This window comes from Rhinichthys klamathensis, unplaced genomic scaffold (assembly GCF_029890125.1).
Source record: "Rhinichthys klamathensis goyatoka isolate OS25496 unplaced genomic scaffold, OSU_Roscu_1.1 h1tg000035l_1, whole genome shotgun sequence".
NCBI classification, from domain to species: Eukaryota; Metazoa; Chordata; class Actinopteri; order Cypriniformes; family Leuciscidae; genus Rhinichthys; species Rhinichthys klamathensis.
In genome coordinates this window covers 482,501-495,068 of record NW_026606583.1, presented here as the reverse complement: position 1 = coordinate 495,068, position 12,568 = coordinate 482,501, and the positions used below count along the sequence as shown (strand labels likewise).

The window sequence follows — 12,568 nt, the reverse complement described above, 5'->3', positions numbered from 1 at the left end:
CGGGCGCGTTCGTTCTACGTCACGACGCTACGTCCTACCTTGTACGCCGACTTCCATCACCCGTGGACGCGCGTCGATCGTTGCCGGAAGTCAGATATTTTCATTTATAAAGTTTTAAATATGTATATTTTTACGACAAAACGGCACGGATTACCCTCATAAGGCCTTCGTTTATCCCCCTGGAGCCGGTTGGATTACTTTTGTGAAGGATATATGCACATTTTGGGACTTGAAGGAGGTGGACCCCATTGCTTCACATTATATCCACTGAAGGGTCTAAGACATTTTCTAAAATAACTGAAAATGTGTTCGTCTGAAACAAGATTGACATATGCATCTCGAACGGCTTGAGGGTGAGTAATGCATGGTTTAAATATCATTTTTGGCCGAACTATCCCTTTAAAAGAAAAAATTGGCGAAAATGGCCCACGGAAGGTGCCCTCACAAGGTAGCGTGGCCGAGCGGTCTAAGGCGCTGGATTAAGGTTCCAGTTTCTTTGGGGGCGTGGGTTCGAATCCCACTGCTGCCAAGACAGCATTTTAGAAGGCACTCGTGGCTGCTATGCCTAAGCGAAAACACTGGAGAAGTGACACTGCTTGCTCCTGGTCTCTTCCAAACCCTGCTGCTTTTGCTTTCCTTGGCCGAACTCGGCGTGCTTCAGAGCCTGACGATGAAGGTCCGCACCCAACGTTTAATCTATTTATGAAAAAAAAAATGGCCAGAAAACGGCCCACGAAACGAGCCACGTCAGGGTAGCGTGGCCGAGGGGTCTAAGGCGCTGGATTTAGGCTCTAGTCTCTTCGGGGGCGTGGGTTCGAATCCCACTGCTAACAGCAGTGATTTTAAAGAGGGCCAGACACCTTAAGTGTGCTCCGAAAAGGCGCAAAAGCGGCTGAAAATCTGCACCCTCTTGAATCAGGGACAGCAATAATGTCACTTCAAAAATGTATTTAAACATAATAATAACAAATGTCTAGTCTATAATGATGGAGTTAGCCAATTTGACTCATTGAGATTTTTTTGGTGATCTGACAGCTACCTCATGATTTTGAGTTTAACTGCGACACAGCTGGCTGCCATTTTGGAGAATGGCCCAAAGGCTTTGATTAGGTAATTCAGGTGTGTTTGATTAGAGATGGAATTGCAATCTGCAGGGAGGGGGGCCTCCAGGAGTGTAACTGCGTCCCCCCTGTATTTAGGAGGCCTTTCCACCTGTCGAGGTGCTCCTTCAAGGCACGTAGAATTTCGACGGATTTAACTGTGGAGAAGAGAGACATTAAAAGAAAAAATTGGCGAAAATGGCCCACGGAAGGTGCCCTCACAAGGTAGCGTGGCCGAGCGGTCTAAGGCGCTGGATTAAGGCTCCAGTCTCTTCGGGGGCGTGGGTTCGAATCCCACCGCTGCCAAGACAGCATTTTAGAAGGCACTCGTGGCTGCTATGCCTAAGCGAAAACACTGGAGAAGTGACACTGCTTTCTCGCGGACTCTTCCAAACCCTGCCGCTTTTGCTTTCCTTGGCCAAACTCGGCGTGCTTCAGAGCCTGACGATGAAGGTCCGCACCCAACGTTTAATCTATTCATGAAAAAAAAATGGCCAGAAAACGGCCCACCGATCGAGCCACGTCAGGGTAGCGTGGCCGAGGGGTCTAAGGTGCTGGATTTAGGCTTCAGTCTCTTCGGGGGCGTGGGTTCGAATCCCACCGCTGCCAGCAGTGATTTTAAAGAGGTCCAGACACCTTAAGTGTGCTCCGAAAAGGCGCAAAAGCGGCTGAAAATCTGCACCCTCTTGAATCAGGGACAGCAATAATGTCACTTCAAAAATGAATTTAAACATAGTAATAACAAATGTCTAGTCTATAATGATGGAGTTAGCCAATTTGACTCATTGAGATTTTTTTGGTGATCTGACAGCTACCTCATGATTTTGAGTTTACCTGCGACACAGCTGGCTGCCATTTTGGAGGATGGCCCAAAGGCTTTGATTAGGTAATTCAGGTGTGTTTGATTAGAGATGGAATTGCAATCTGCAGGGAGGGGGGCCTCCAGGAGTGTAACTGCGTCCCCCCTGTATTTAGGAGGCCTTTCCACCTGTCGAGGTGCTCCTTCAAGGCACGTAGAATTTCGACGGATTTAACTGTGGAGAAGAGAGACATTAAAAGAAAAAATTGGCGAAAATGGCCCACGGAAGGTGCCCTCACAAGGTAGCGTGGCCGAGCGGTCTAAGGCGCTGGATTAAGGCTCCAGTCTCTTCGGGGGCGTGGGTTCGAATCCCACCGCTGCCAAGACAGCATTTTAGAAGGCACTCGTGGCTGCTATGCCTAAGCGAAAACACTGGAGAAGTGACACTGCTTGCTCCCGGCCTCTTCCAAACCCTGCCGCTTTTGCTTTCCTTGGCCGAACTCGGCGTGCTTCAGAGCCTGACGATGAAGGTCCGCACCCAACGTTTAATCTATTTATGAAAAAAAAAATGGCCAGAAAACGGCCCACGAAACGAGCCACGTCAGGGTAGCATGGCCGAGGGGTCTAAGGCGCTGGATTTAGGCTCTAGTCTCTTCGGGGGCGTGGGTTCGAATCCCACTGCTAACAGCAGTGATTTTAAAGAGGGCCAGACACCTTAAGTGTGCTCCGAAAAGGCGCAAAAGCGGCTGAAAATCTGCACCCTCTTGAATCAGGGACAGCAATACTGCCCTACAAAGCAAAAAGGCAGTAACTGCATTTTTGGTCAAAAATGAGTTATTATCATTTTCATGACATTCAAGGCATCCTTTGTTATGTGACAAAACATCTTATCTCAAATGTGTGTCGTTTTGGATAAAAATGGTAGTCGTTTGTACAGTAACTGCAAAAAACCCTAGTAAAACAAAGCAAGAGTACAGTAACATCCATTACTGTATTCTTGTTATGTTTTACCTAACAAAAAATAACAGTGTTTCTGCGCAGTGTAGTTACTGTTGCCATGGTGAACACACAGCTGATTTTTGGGCATCCTCGCGGGACGTTTTTAACATTTGAGATTTCACCCTTCCAACTTCCCCTAATTGTTCCCCTACCAAACTACCCCCCTCCCCTGAAAGAATGAAAAAAATATATATTCCAAAAAAGGAAGAAAAAAGGTGCAAGAGCTCCATGTAGTAACTTTAGCGGTTAGGCTACTATGATTTTCGCGAGATAGCATTTCAGGACACTTGAAATTAAATCGTGATAGACGTCTGTGTGAATATTAAACCGCAATAATAGTACTATTTAAATACAAATCCTACATGTTCTGTGAATAAATGGTGCAGTCGACGCGCAGTTTCATTTAACACACGCGCGCGCTGAAGCACATGTGACGCTCAAGCTGTTTTTTGCCTATATGAGGACACGACTGCATGAACTTACTCTCCAGACTCTAGATCCGCTCTTAAAGTCACTTTGTGAGCATTTAACCGCTTCATTTGAGAAAAACTATCGTCATGTCATAAACACAGAAACTCAAAGGTCTTCACGGCAACCCGTCAAAATAAAAGTTCGGTTTAACTTGACATAAATATATTACTGTTGTACAGTAGAATTTAGAAACGTCTCAATGCAATAATAAAACTAACACTAATACAAATAAATTAAGATTAAAACATAATTTTTATTCAATGTTTTAATTTTAACAGTAAAGCTCATTGTGCAGCATGTTGTTTGACCAAAAATGTCTGTTTAATTTCATATGATTAAAAGAAATGTAATTAATAATATATTAGAATTTTAATATATTTTATTTTTAATATTCATAGAATATTTTTAAAATATTGTATAAGTTTAATAATAGTTTATAATAAAAGTTTCATGATTTCAATTAATTAGACATGATTTTTGATTACTAAAAATTTACACCACGTATCCGTAACACACCCGCTCCGCAACACTTGTTTCGCAACACAAAAATGTTGAAAAAAAATGTTGTCCAAATGGTTCCAATTATTTCAAATACAGTGTATCTAATACACCCAGAGCCCAAGTTGTGGCAAAATAGTTTTTGGAGAATCTGTAGTTACTGCCTTTTTCCTTGGTATGGTGCCACGTTTTTGGTAAGTAATACAAAGCAAGAATACATTAACTGCAAAATAGGGGTAAAATATCAAATTAAATATGAGGATTGATATGTACAAAGAATAAGCTAATATAAAGTAACAAAACAGCCACATGTCCAATAATCTACCTACAACTACTTAGGCTGGATGACAGGATAACTTTAAAGTCATTTTTCTCTGTTCTGCACTCTGCGTAGTTACTGCCTTTTTGCTTTGTAGGGCAGAATAATGTCACTTCAAAAATGAATTTAAACATAATAATAACAAATGTCTAGTCTATAATGATGGAGTTAGCCAATTTGACTCATTGAGATTTTTTTGGTGATCTGACAGCTACCTCATGATTTTGAGTTTAACTGCGACACAGCTGGCTGCCATTTTGGAGGATGGCCCAAAGGCTTTGATTAGGTAATTCAGGTGTGTTTGATTAGAGATGGAATTGCAATCTGCAGGGAGGGGGGCCTCCAGGAGTGTAACTGGGTCCCCCCTGTATTTAGGAGGCCTTTCCACCTGTCGAGGTGCTCCTTCAAGGCACGTAGAATTTCGACGAATTTAACTGTGGAAAAGTCCCACCGCTGCCAAGACAGCATTTTAGAAGGCACTCGTGGCTGCTATGCCTAAGCGAAAACACTGGAGAAGTGACACTGCTTGCTCGCGGACTCTTCCAAACCCTGCCGCTTTTGCTTTCCTTGGCCAAACTCGGCGTGCTTCAGAGCCTGACGATGAAGGTCCGCACCCAACGTTTAATCTATTCATGAAAAAAAAATGGCCAGAAAACGGCCCACGAATCGAGCCACGTCAGGGTAGCGTGGCCGAGGGGTCTAAGGTGCTGGATTTAGGCTTCAGTCTCTTCGGGGGCGTGGGTTCGAATCCCACCGCTGCCAGCAGTGATTTTAAAGAGGTCCAGACACCTTAAGTGTGCTCCGAAAAGGCGCAAAAGCGGCTGAAAATCTGCACCCTCTTGAATCAGGGACAGCAATAATGTCACTTCAAAAATGAATTTAAACATAATAATAACAAATGTCTAGTCTATAATGATGGAGTTAGCCAATTTGACTCATTGAGATTTTTTTGGTGATCTGACAGCTACCTCATGATTTTGAGTTTAACTGCGACACAGCTGGCTGCCATTTTGGAGGATGGCCCAAAGGCTTTGATTAGGTAATTCAGGTGTGTTTGATTAGAGATTGAATTGCAATCTGCAGGGAGGGGGGCCTCCAGGAGTGTGAGTGCGTCCCCCCTGTATTTAGGAGGCCTGTCCCTCTGTCGAGGTGCTCCTTCAAGGCACGTAGAATTTCGACGAATTTAACTGTGGAGAAGTCCCACCGCTGCCAAGACAGCATTTTAGAAGGCACTCGTGGCTGCTATGCCTAAGCGAAAACACTGGAGAAGTGACACTGCTTGCTCGCGGACTCTTCCAAACCCTGCCGCTTTTGCTTTCCTTGGCCAAACTCGGCGTGCTTCAGAGCCTGACGATGAAGGTCCGCACCCAACGTTTAATCTATTTATGAAAAAAAAATGGCCAGAAAACGGCCCACGAATCAAGCCACGTCAGGGTATCGTGGCCGAGGGGTCTAAGGTGCTGTATTTAGGCTTCAGTCTCTTCGGGGGCGTGGGTTCGAATCCCACCGCTGCCAGCAGTGATTTTAAAGAGGTCCAGACACCTTAAGTGTGCTCTGAAAAGGCGCAAAAGCGGCTGAAAATCTGCACCCTCTTGAATCAGGGACAGCAATAATGTCACTTCAAAAATGAATTTAAACATAATAATAACAAATGTCTAGTCTATAATGATGGAGTTAGCCAATTTGACTCATTGAGATTTTTTTGGTGATCTGACAGCTACCTCATGATTTTGAGTTTAACTGCGACACAGCTGGCTGCCTTTTTGGAGGATGGCCCAAAGGCTTTGATTAGGTAATTCAGGTGTGTTTGATTAGAGATGGAATTGCAATCTGCAGGGAGGGGGGCCTCCAGGAGTGTAACTGCGTCCCCCCTGTATTTAGGAGGCCTTTCCACCTGTCGAGGTGCTCCTTCAAGGCACGTAGAATTTCGACGAATTTAACTGTGGAGAAGTCCCACCGCTGCCAAGACAGCATTTTAGAAGGCACTCGTGGCTGCTATGCCTAAGCGAAAACACTGGAGAAGTGACACTGCTTGCTCGCGGACTCTTCCAAACCCTGCCGCTTTTGCTTTCCTTGGCCAAACTCGGCGTGCTTCAGAGCCTGACGATGAAGGTCCGCACCCAACGTTTAATCTATTTATGAAAAAAAAATGGCCAGAAAACGGCCCACGAATCGAGCCACGTCAGGGTAGCGTGGCCGAGGGGCCTAAGGTGCTGGATTTAGACTTCAGTCTCTTCGGGGGCGAGGGTTCGAATCCCACCGCTGCCAGCAGTGATTTTAAAGAGGTCCAGACACCTTAAGTGTGCTCCGAAAAGGCGCAAAAGCGGCTGAAAATCTGCACCCTCTTGAATCAGGGACAGCAATAATGTCACTTCAAAAATGAATTTAAACATAATAATAACAAATGTCTAGTCTATAATGATGGAGTTAGCCAATTTGACTCATTTAGATTTTTTTTGGTGATCTGACAGCTACCTCATGATTTTGAGTTTAACTGCGACACAGCTGGCTGCCATTTTGGAGGATGGCCCAAAGGCTTTGATTAGGTAATTCAGGTGTGTTTGATTAGAGATGGAATTGCAATCTGCAGGGAGGGGGGCCTCCAGGAGTGTAACTGCGTCCCCCCTGTATTTAGGAGGCCTTTCCACCTGTCGAGGTGCTCCTTCAAGGCACGTAGAATTTCGACGGATTTAACTGTGGAGAAGAGAGACATTAAAAGAAAAAATTGGCGAAAATGGCCCACGGAAGGTGCCCTCACAAGGTAGCGTGGCCGAGCGGTCTAAGGCGCTGGATTAAGGCTCCAGTCTCTTCGGGGGCGTGGGTTCGAATCCCACCGCTGCCAAGACAGCATTTTAGAAGGCACTCGTGGCTGCTATGCCTAAGCGAAAACACTGGAGAAGTGACACTGCTTGCTCCCGGTCTCTTCCAAACCCTGCCGCTTTTGCTTTCCTTGGCCGAACTCGGCGTGCTTCAGAGCCTGACGATGAAGGTACGCACCCAACGTTTAATCTATTCATGAAAAAAAAATGGCCAGAAAACGGCCCACCGATCGAGCCACGTCAGGGTAGCGTGGCCGAGGGGTCTAAGGTGCTGGATTTAGGCTTCAGTCTCTTCGGGGGCGTGGGTTCGAATCCCACCGCTGCCAGCAGTGATTTTAAAGAGGTCCAGACACCTTAAGTGTGCTCCGAAAAGGCGCAAAAGCGGCTGAAAATCTGCACCCTCTTGAATCAGGGACAGCAATAATGTCACTTCAAAAATGAATTTAAACATAATAATAACAAATGTCTAGTCTATAATGATGGAGTTAGCCAATTTGACTCATTGAGATTTTTTTGGTGATCTGACAGCTACCTCATGATTTTGAGTTTACCTGCGACACAGCTGGCTGCCATTTTGGAGGATGGCCCAAAGGCTTTGATTAGGTAATTCAGGTGTGTTTGATTAGAGATGGAATTGCAATCTGCAGGGAGGGGGGCCTCCAGGAGTGTAACTGCGTCCCCCCTGTATTTAGGAGGCCTTTCCACCTGTCGAGGTGCTCCTTCAAGGCACGTAGAATTTCGACGGATTTAACTGTGGAGAAGAGAGACATTAAAAGAAAAAATTGGCGAAAATGGCCCACGGAAGGTGCCCTCACAAGGTAGCGTGACCGAGCGGTCTAAGGCGCTGGATTAAGGCTCCAGTCTCTTCGGGGGCGTGGGTTCGAATCCCACCGCTGCCAAGACAGCATTTTAGAAGGCACTCGTGGCTGCTATGCCTAAGCGAAAACACTGGAGAAGTGACACTGCTTGCTCCCGGTCTCTTCCAAACCCTGCCGCTTTTGCTTTCCTTGGCCGAACTCGGCGTGCTTCAGAGCCTGACGATGAAGGTACGCACCCAACGTTTAATCTATTTATGAAAAAAAAAATGGCCAGAAAACGGACCACGAAATGAGCCTCGTCAGGGTAGCGTGGCCGAGGGGTCTAAGGCGCTGGATTTAGGCTCCAGTCTCTTCGGGGGCGTGGGTTCGAATCCCACTGCTGCCAGCAGTGATTTTAAAGAGGGCCAGACACCTTAAGTGTGCTCCGAAAAGGTGCAAAAGCGGCTGAAAATCTGCACCCTCTTGAATCAGGGACAGCAATAATGTCACTTCAAAAATGAATTTAAACATAATAATAACAAATGTCTAGTCTATTATGATGGAGTTAGCCAATTTGACTCATTGAGATTTTTTTGGTGATCTGACAGCTACCTCATAATTTTGAGTTTAACTGAGACACAGCTGGCTGCCATTTTGGAGGATGGCCCAAAGGCTTTGATTAGGTAATTCAGGTGTGTTTGATTAGAGATGGAATTGCAATCTGCAGGGAGGGGGCCTCCAGGAGTGTAACTGCGTCCCCCCTGTATTTAGGAGGCCTTTCCACCTGTCGAGGTGCTCCTTCAAGGCACGTAGAATTTCGACGGATTTAACTGTGGAGAAGAGAGACATTAAAAGAAAAAATTGGCGAATACGGCCCACGAATCGAGCCACGTCAGGGTAGCGTGGCCGAGGGGTCTAAGGCGCTGGATTTAGGCTCCAGTCTCTTCGGGGGCGTGGGTTTGAATCCCACCGCTGCCAGCAGTGATTTTAAAGAGGGCCAGACACCTTAAGAGTGCTCCGAAAAGGCGCAAAAGCGGCTGAAAATCTGCACCCTCTTGAATCAGGGACGGTAATAATGTCACTTCAAAAATGAATTTAAACATAATAATAACAAATGTCTAGTCTATAATGATGGAGTTAGCCAATTTGACTCATTGAGATTTTTTTGGTGATCTGACAGCTACCTCATGATTTTGAGTTTAACTGCGACACAGCTGGCTGCCATTTTGGAGGATGGCCCAAAGGCTTTGATTAGGTAATTCAGGTGTGTTTGATTAGAGATGGAATTGCAATCTGCAGGGAGGGGGGCCTCCAGGAGTGTAACTGCGTCCCCCCTATATTTAGGAGGCCTTTCCACCTGTCGAGGTGCTCCTTCAAGGCACGTAGAATTTCGACGGATTTAACTGTGGAGAAGAGAGACATTAAAAGAAAAAATTGGCGAAAATGGACCACGGAAGGTGCCCTCACAAGGTAGCGTGGCCGAGCGGTCTAAGGCGCTGGATTAAGGCTCCAGTCTCTTCGGGGGCGTGGGTTCGAATCCCACCGCTGCCAAGACAGCATTTTAGAAGGCACTCGTGGCTGCTATGCCTAAGCGAAAACACTGGAGAAGTGACACTGCTTGCTCCCGGACTCTTCCAAACCCTGCCGCTTTTGCTTTCCTTGGCCGAACTCGGCGTGCTTCAGAGCCTGACGATGAAGGTCCGCACCCAACGTTTAATCTTTTTGTGAAAAAAAAAATGCCCAGAAAACGGCCCACGAATCGATCCACGTCAGGGTAGCGTGGCCGAGGGGTCTAAGGCGCTGGATTTAGGCTCCAGTCTCTTCGGGGTCGTGGGTTAGAATCCCACCGCTGCCAGCAGTGATTTTAAAGAGGGCCAGACACCTTAAGAGTGCTCCGAAAAGGCGCAAAAGCGGCTGAAAATCTGCACCTTCTTGAATCAGGGATGGTAATAATGTCACTTCAAAAATGAATTTAAACATAATAATAACAAATGTCTAGTCTATAATGATGGAGTTAGCCAATTTGACTCATTGAGATTTTTTTGGTGATCTGACAGCTACCTCATGATTTTGAGTTTAACTGCGACACAGCTGGCTGCCATTTTGGAGGATGGCCCAAAGGCTTTGATTAGGTAATTCAGGTGTGTTTGATTAGAGATGGAATTGCAATCTGCAGGGAGGGGGGCCTCCAGGAGTGTAACTGCGTCCCCCCTGTATTTAGGAGGCCTTTCCACCTGTCGAGGTGCTCCTTCAAGGCACGTAGAATTTCGACGGATTTAACTGTGGAGAAGAGAAACATTAAAAGGAAAAATTGGCGAAAATGGCCCACGGAAGGTGCCCTCACAAGGTAGCGTGGCCGAGCGGTCTAAGGCGCTGGATTAAGGCTCCAGTCTCTTCGGAGGCGTGGGTTCGAATCCCACCGCTGGCCGAGGGGTCTAAGGCGCTGGATTTAGGCTCCAGTCTCTTTGGGGGCGTGGGTTCGAATCCCACCGCTGCCAGCAGTGATTTTAAAGAGGGCCAGACACCTTAAGAGTGCTCCGAAAAGGCGCAAAAGCGGCTGAAAATCTGCACCCTCTTGAATCAGGGACAGCAATAATGTCACTTAAAAAATGAATTTAAACATTATAATAACAAATGTCTAGTCTATACTGATGGAGTTAGCCAATTTGACTCATTGAGATTTTTTTGGTGATCTGACAGCTACCTCATGATTTTGAGTTTAACTGCGACACAGCTGGCTGCCATTTTGGAGGATGGCCCAAAGGCTTTGATTAGGTAATTCAGGTGTGTTTGATTAGAGATGGAATTGCAATCTGCAGGGAGGGGGGCCTCCAGGAGTGTAACTGCGTCCCCCCTGTATTTAGGAGGCCTTTCCACCTGTCGAGGTGCTCCTTCAAGGCACGTAGAATTTCGACGGATTTAACTGTGGAGAAGAGAGACATTAAAAGAAAAAATTGGCGAAAATGGCCCACGGAAGGTGCCCTCACAAGGTAGCGTGGCCGAGCGGTCTAAGGCGCTGGATTAAGGCTCCAGTCTCTTCGGGGGCGTGTGTTCGAATCCCACCGCTGCCAAGACAGCATTTTAGAAGGCACTCGTGGCTGCTATGCCTAAGCGAAAACACTGGAGAAGTGACACTGCTTGCTCCCGGTCTCTTCCAAACCCTGCCGCTTTTGCTTTCCTTGGCCGAACTCGGCGTGCTTCAGAGCCTGACGATGAAGGTCCGCACCCAACGTTTAATCTATTTATGAAAAAAAATGGCCAGAAAACGGCCCACGTATCGAGCCACGTCAGGGTAGCGTGGCCGAGGGGTCTAAGGCGCTGGATTTAGGCTCCAGTCTCTTTGGGGGCGTGGGTTCGAATCCCACCGCTGCCAGCAGTGATTTTAAAGAGGGCCAGACACCTTAAGAGTGCTCCGAAAAGGCGCAAAAGCGGCTGAAAATCTGCACCCTCTTGAATCAGGGACAGCAATAATGTCACTTCAAAAATGAATTTAAACATTATAATAACAAATGCCTAGTCTATACTGATGGAGTTAGCCAATTTGACTCATTGAGATTTTTTTGGTGATCTGACAGCTACCTCATGATTTTGAGTTTAACTGCGACACAGCTGGCTGCCATTTTGGAGGATGGCCCAAAAGCTTTGATTAGGTAATTCAGGTGTGTTTGATTAGAGATGGAATTGCAATCTGCAGGGAGGGGGCCTCCAGGAGTGTAACTGCGTCCCCCCTGTATTTAGGAGGCCTTTCCACCTGTCGAGGTGCTCCTTCAAGGCACGTAGAATTTCGACGGATTTAACTGTGGAGAAGAGAGACATTAAAAGAAAAAATTGGCGAATACGGCCCACGAATCGAGCCACGTCAGGGTAGCGTGGCCGAGGGGTCTAAGGCGCTGGATTTAGGCTCCAGTCTCTTCGGGGGCGTGGGTTTGAATCCCACCGCTGCCAGCAGTGATTTTAAAGAGGGCCAGACACCGTAAGTGTGCTCCGAAAAGGCGCAAAAGCGGCTGAAAATCTGCACCCTCTTGAATCAGGGACAGCAATAATGTCACTTCAAAAATGAATTTAAACATAATAATAACAAATGTCTAGTCTATAATGATGGAGTTAGCCAATTTGACTCATTGAGATTTTTTTGGTGATCTGACAGCTACCTCATGATTTTGAGTTTAACTGCGACACAGCTGGCTGCCATTTTGGAGGTTGGCCCAAAGGCTTTGATTAGGTAATTCAGGTGTGTTTGATTAGAGATGGAATTGCAATCTGCAGGGAGGGGGGCCTCCAGGAGTGTAACTGCGTCCCCCCTGTATTTAGGAGGCCTTTCTACCTGTCGAGGTGCTCCGTCAAGGCACGTAGAATTTCGACGGATTTAACTGTGGAGAAGAGAGACATTAAAAGAAAAAATTGGCGAAAATGGCCCACGGAAGGTGCCCTCACAAGGTAGCGTGGCCGAGCGGTCTAAGGCGCTGGATTAAGGCTCCAGTCTCTTCGGGGGCGTGTGTTCGAATCCCACCGCTGCCAAGACAGCATTTTAGAAGGCACTCGTGGCTGCTATGCCTAAGCGAAAACACTGGAGAAGTGACACTGCTTGCTCCCGGTCTCTTCCAAACCCTGCCGCTTTTGCTTTCCTTGGCCGAACTCGGCGTGCTTCAGAGCCTGACGATGAAGGTCCGCACCCAACGTTTAATCTATTTATGAAAAAAAATGGCCAGAAAACGGCCCACGTATCGAGCCACGTCAGGGTAGCGTGGCCGAGGGGTCTAAGGCGC

At 46.8% G+C, this 12,568-nt stretch overlaps 11 non-coding genes across 11 annotated transcripts in view; all 11 read left to right on the top strand.

Annotated features, from left to right (window-relative positions):
- The first annotated feature begins 447 nt into the window (after window positions 1–447).
- On the top strand, window positions 448–529 carry trnal-aag (transfer RNA leucine (anticodon AAG)). Its single transcript has one exon. It is a non-coding gene; the product is annotated as a tRNA-Leu (tRNA).
- Window positions 530–1,324: 795 nt separating this feature from the next.
- trnal-aag (transfer RNA leucine (anticodon AAG)) lies at window positions 1,325–1,406 on the top strand. Its single transcript has one exon. It is a non-coding gene; the product is annotated as a tRNA-Leu (tRNA).
- A 794-nt stretch (window positions 1,407–2,200) lies between these two features.
- Window positions 2,201–2,282, top strand: trnal-aag (transfer RNA leucine (anticodon AAG)). Its single transcript has one exon. It is a non-coding gene; the product is annotated as a tRNA-Leu (tRNA).
- Window positions 2,283–6,946: 4,664 nt separating this feature from the next.
- Window positions 6,947–7,028, top strand: trnal-aag (transfer RNA leucine (anticodon AAG)). The gene has a single exon. It is a non-coding gene; the product is annotated as a tRNA-Leu (tRNA).
- Window positions 7,029–8,126: 1,098 nt separating this feature from the next.
- Window positions 8,127–8,208, top strand: trnal-uag (transfer RNA leucine (anticodon UAG)). The gene has a single exon. It is a non-coding gene; the product is annotated as a tRNA-Leu (tRNA).
- A 490-nt stretch (window positions 8,209–8,698) lies between these two features.
- On the top strand, window positions 8,699–8,780 carry trnal-uag (transfer RNA leucine (anticodon UAG)). The gene has a single exon. It is a non-coding gene; the product is annotated as a tRNA-Leu (tRNA).
- A 491-nt stretch (window positions 8,781–9,271) lies between these two features.
- Window positions 9,272–9,353, top strand: trnal-aag (transfer RNA leucine (anticodon AAG)). Its single transcript has one exon. It is a non-coding gene; the product is annotated as a tRNA-Leu (tRNA).
- Window positions 9,354–9,575: 222 nt separating this feature from the next.
- trnal-uag (transfer RNA leucine (anticodon UAG)) lies at window positions 9,576–9,657 on the top strand. The gene has a single exon. It is a non-coding gene; the product is annotated as a tRNA-Leu (tRNA).
- A 1,436-nt stretch (window positions 9,658–11,093) lies between these two features.
- On the top strand, window positions 11,094–11,175 carry trnal-uag (transfer RNA leucine (anticodon UAG)). The gene has a single exon. It is a non-coding gene; the product is annotated as a tRNA-Leu (tRNA).
- A 490-nt stretch (window positions 11,176–11,665) lies between these two features.
- trnal-uag (transfer RNA leucine (anticodon UAG)) lies at window positions 11,666–11,747 on the top strand. The gene has a single exon. It is a non-coding gene; the product is annotated as a tRNA-Leu (tRNA).
- A 793-nt stretch (window positions 11,748–12,540) lies between these two features.
- The window catches only part of trnal-uag (transfer RNA leucine (anticodon UAG)), an 82-nt gene continuing 54 nt past the window's right edge, over window positions 12,541–12,568 (top strand). Inside the window, exon 1 of the tRNA in view lies at window positions 12,541–12,568. This exon is cut by the window's right edge and continues 54 nt beyond it. This is a non-coding gene — a tRNA (tRNA-Leu).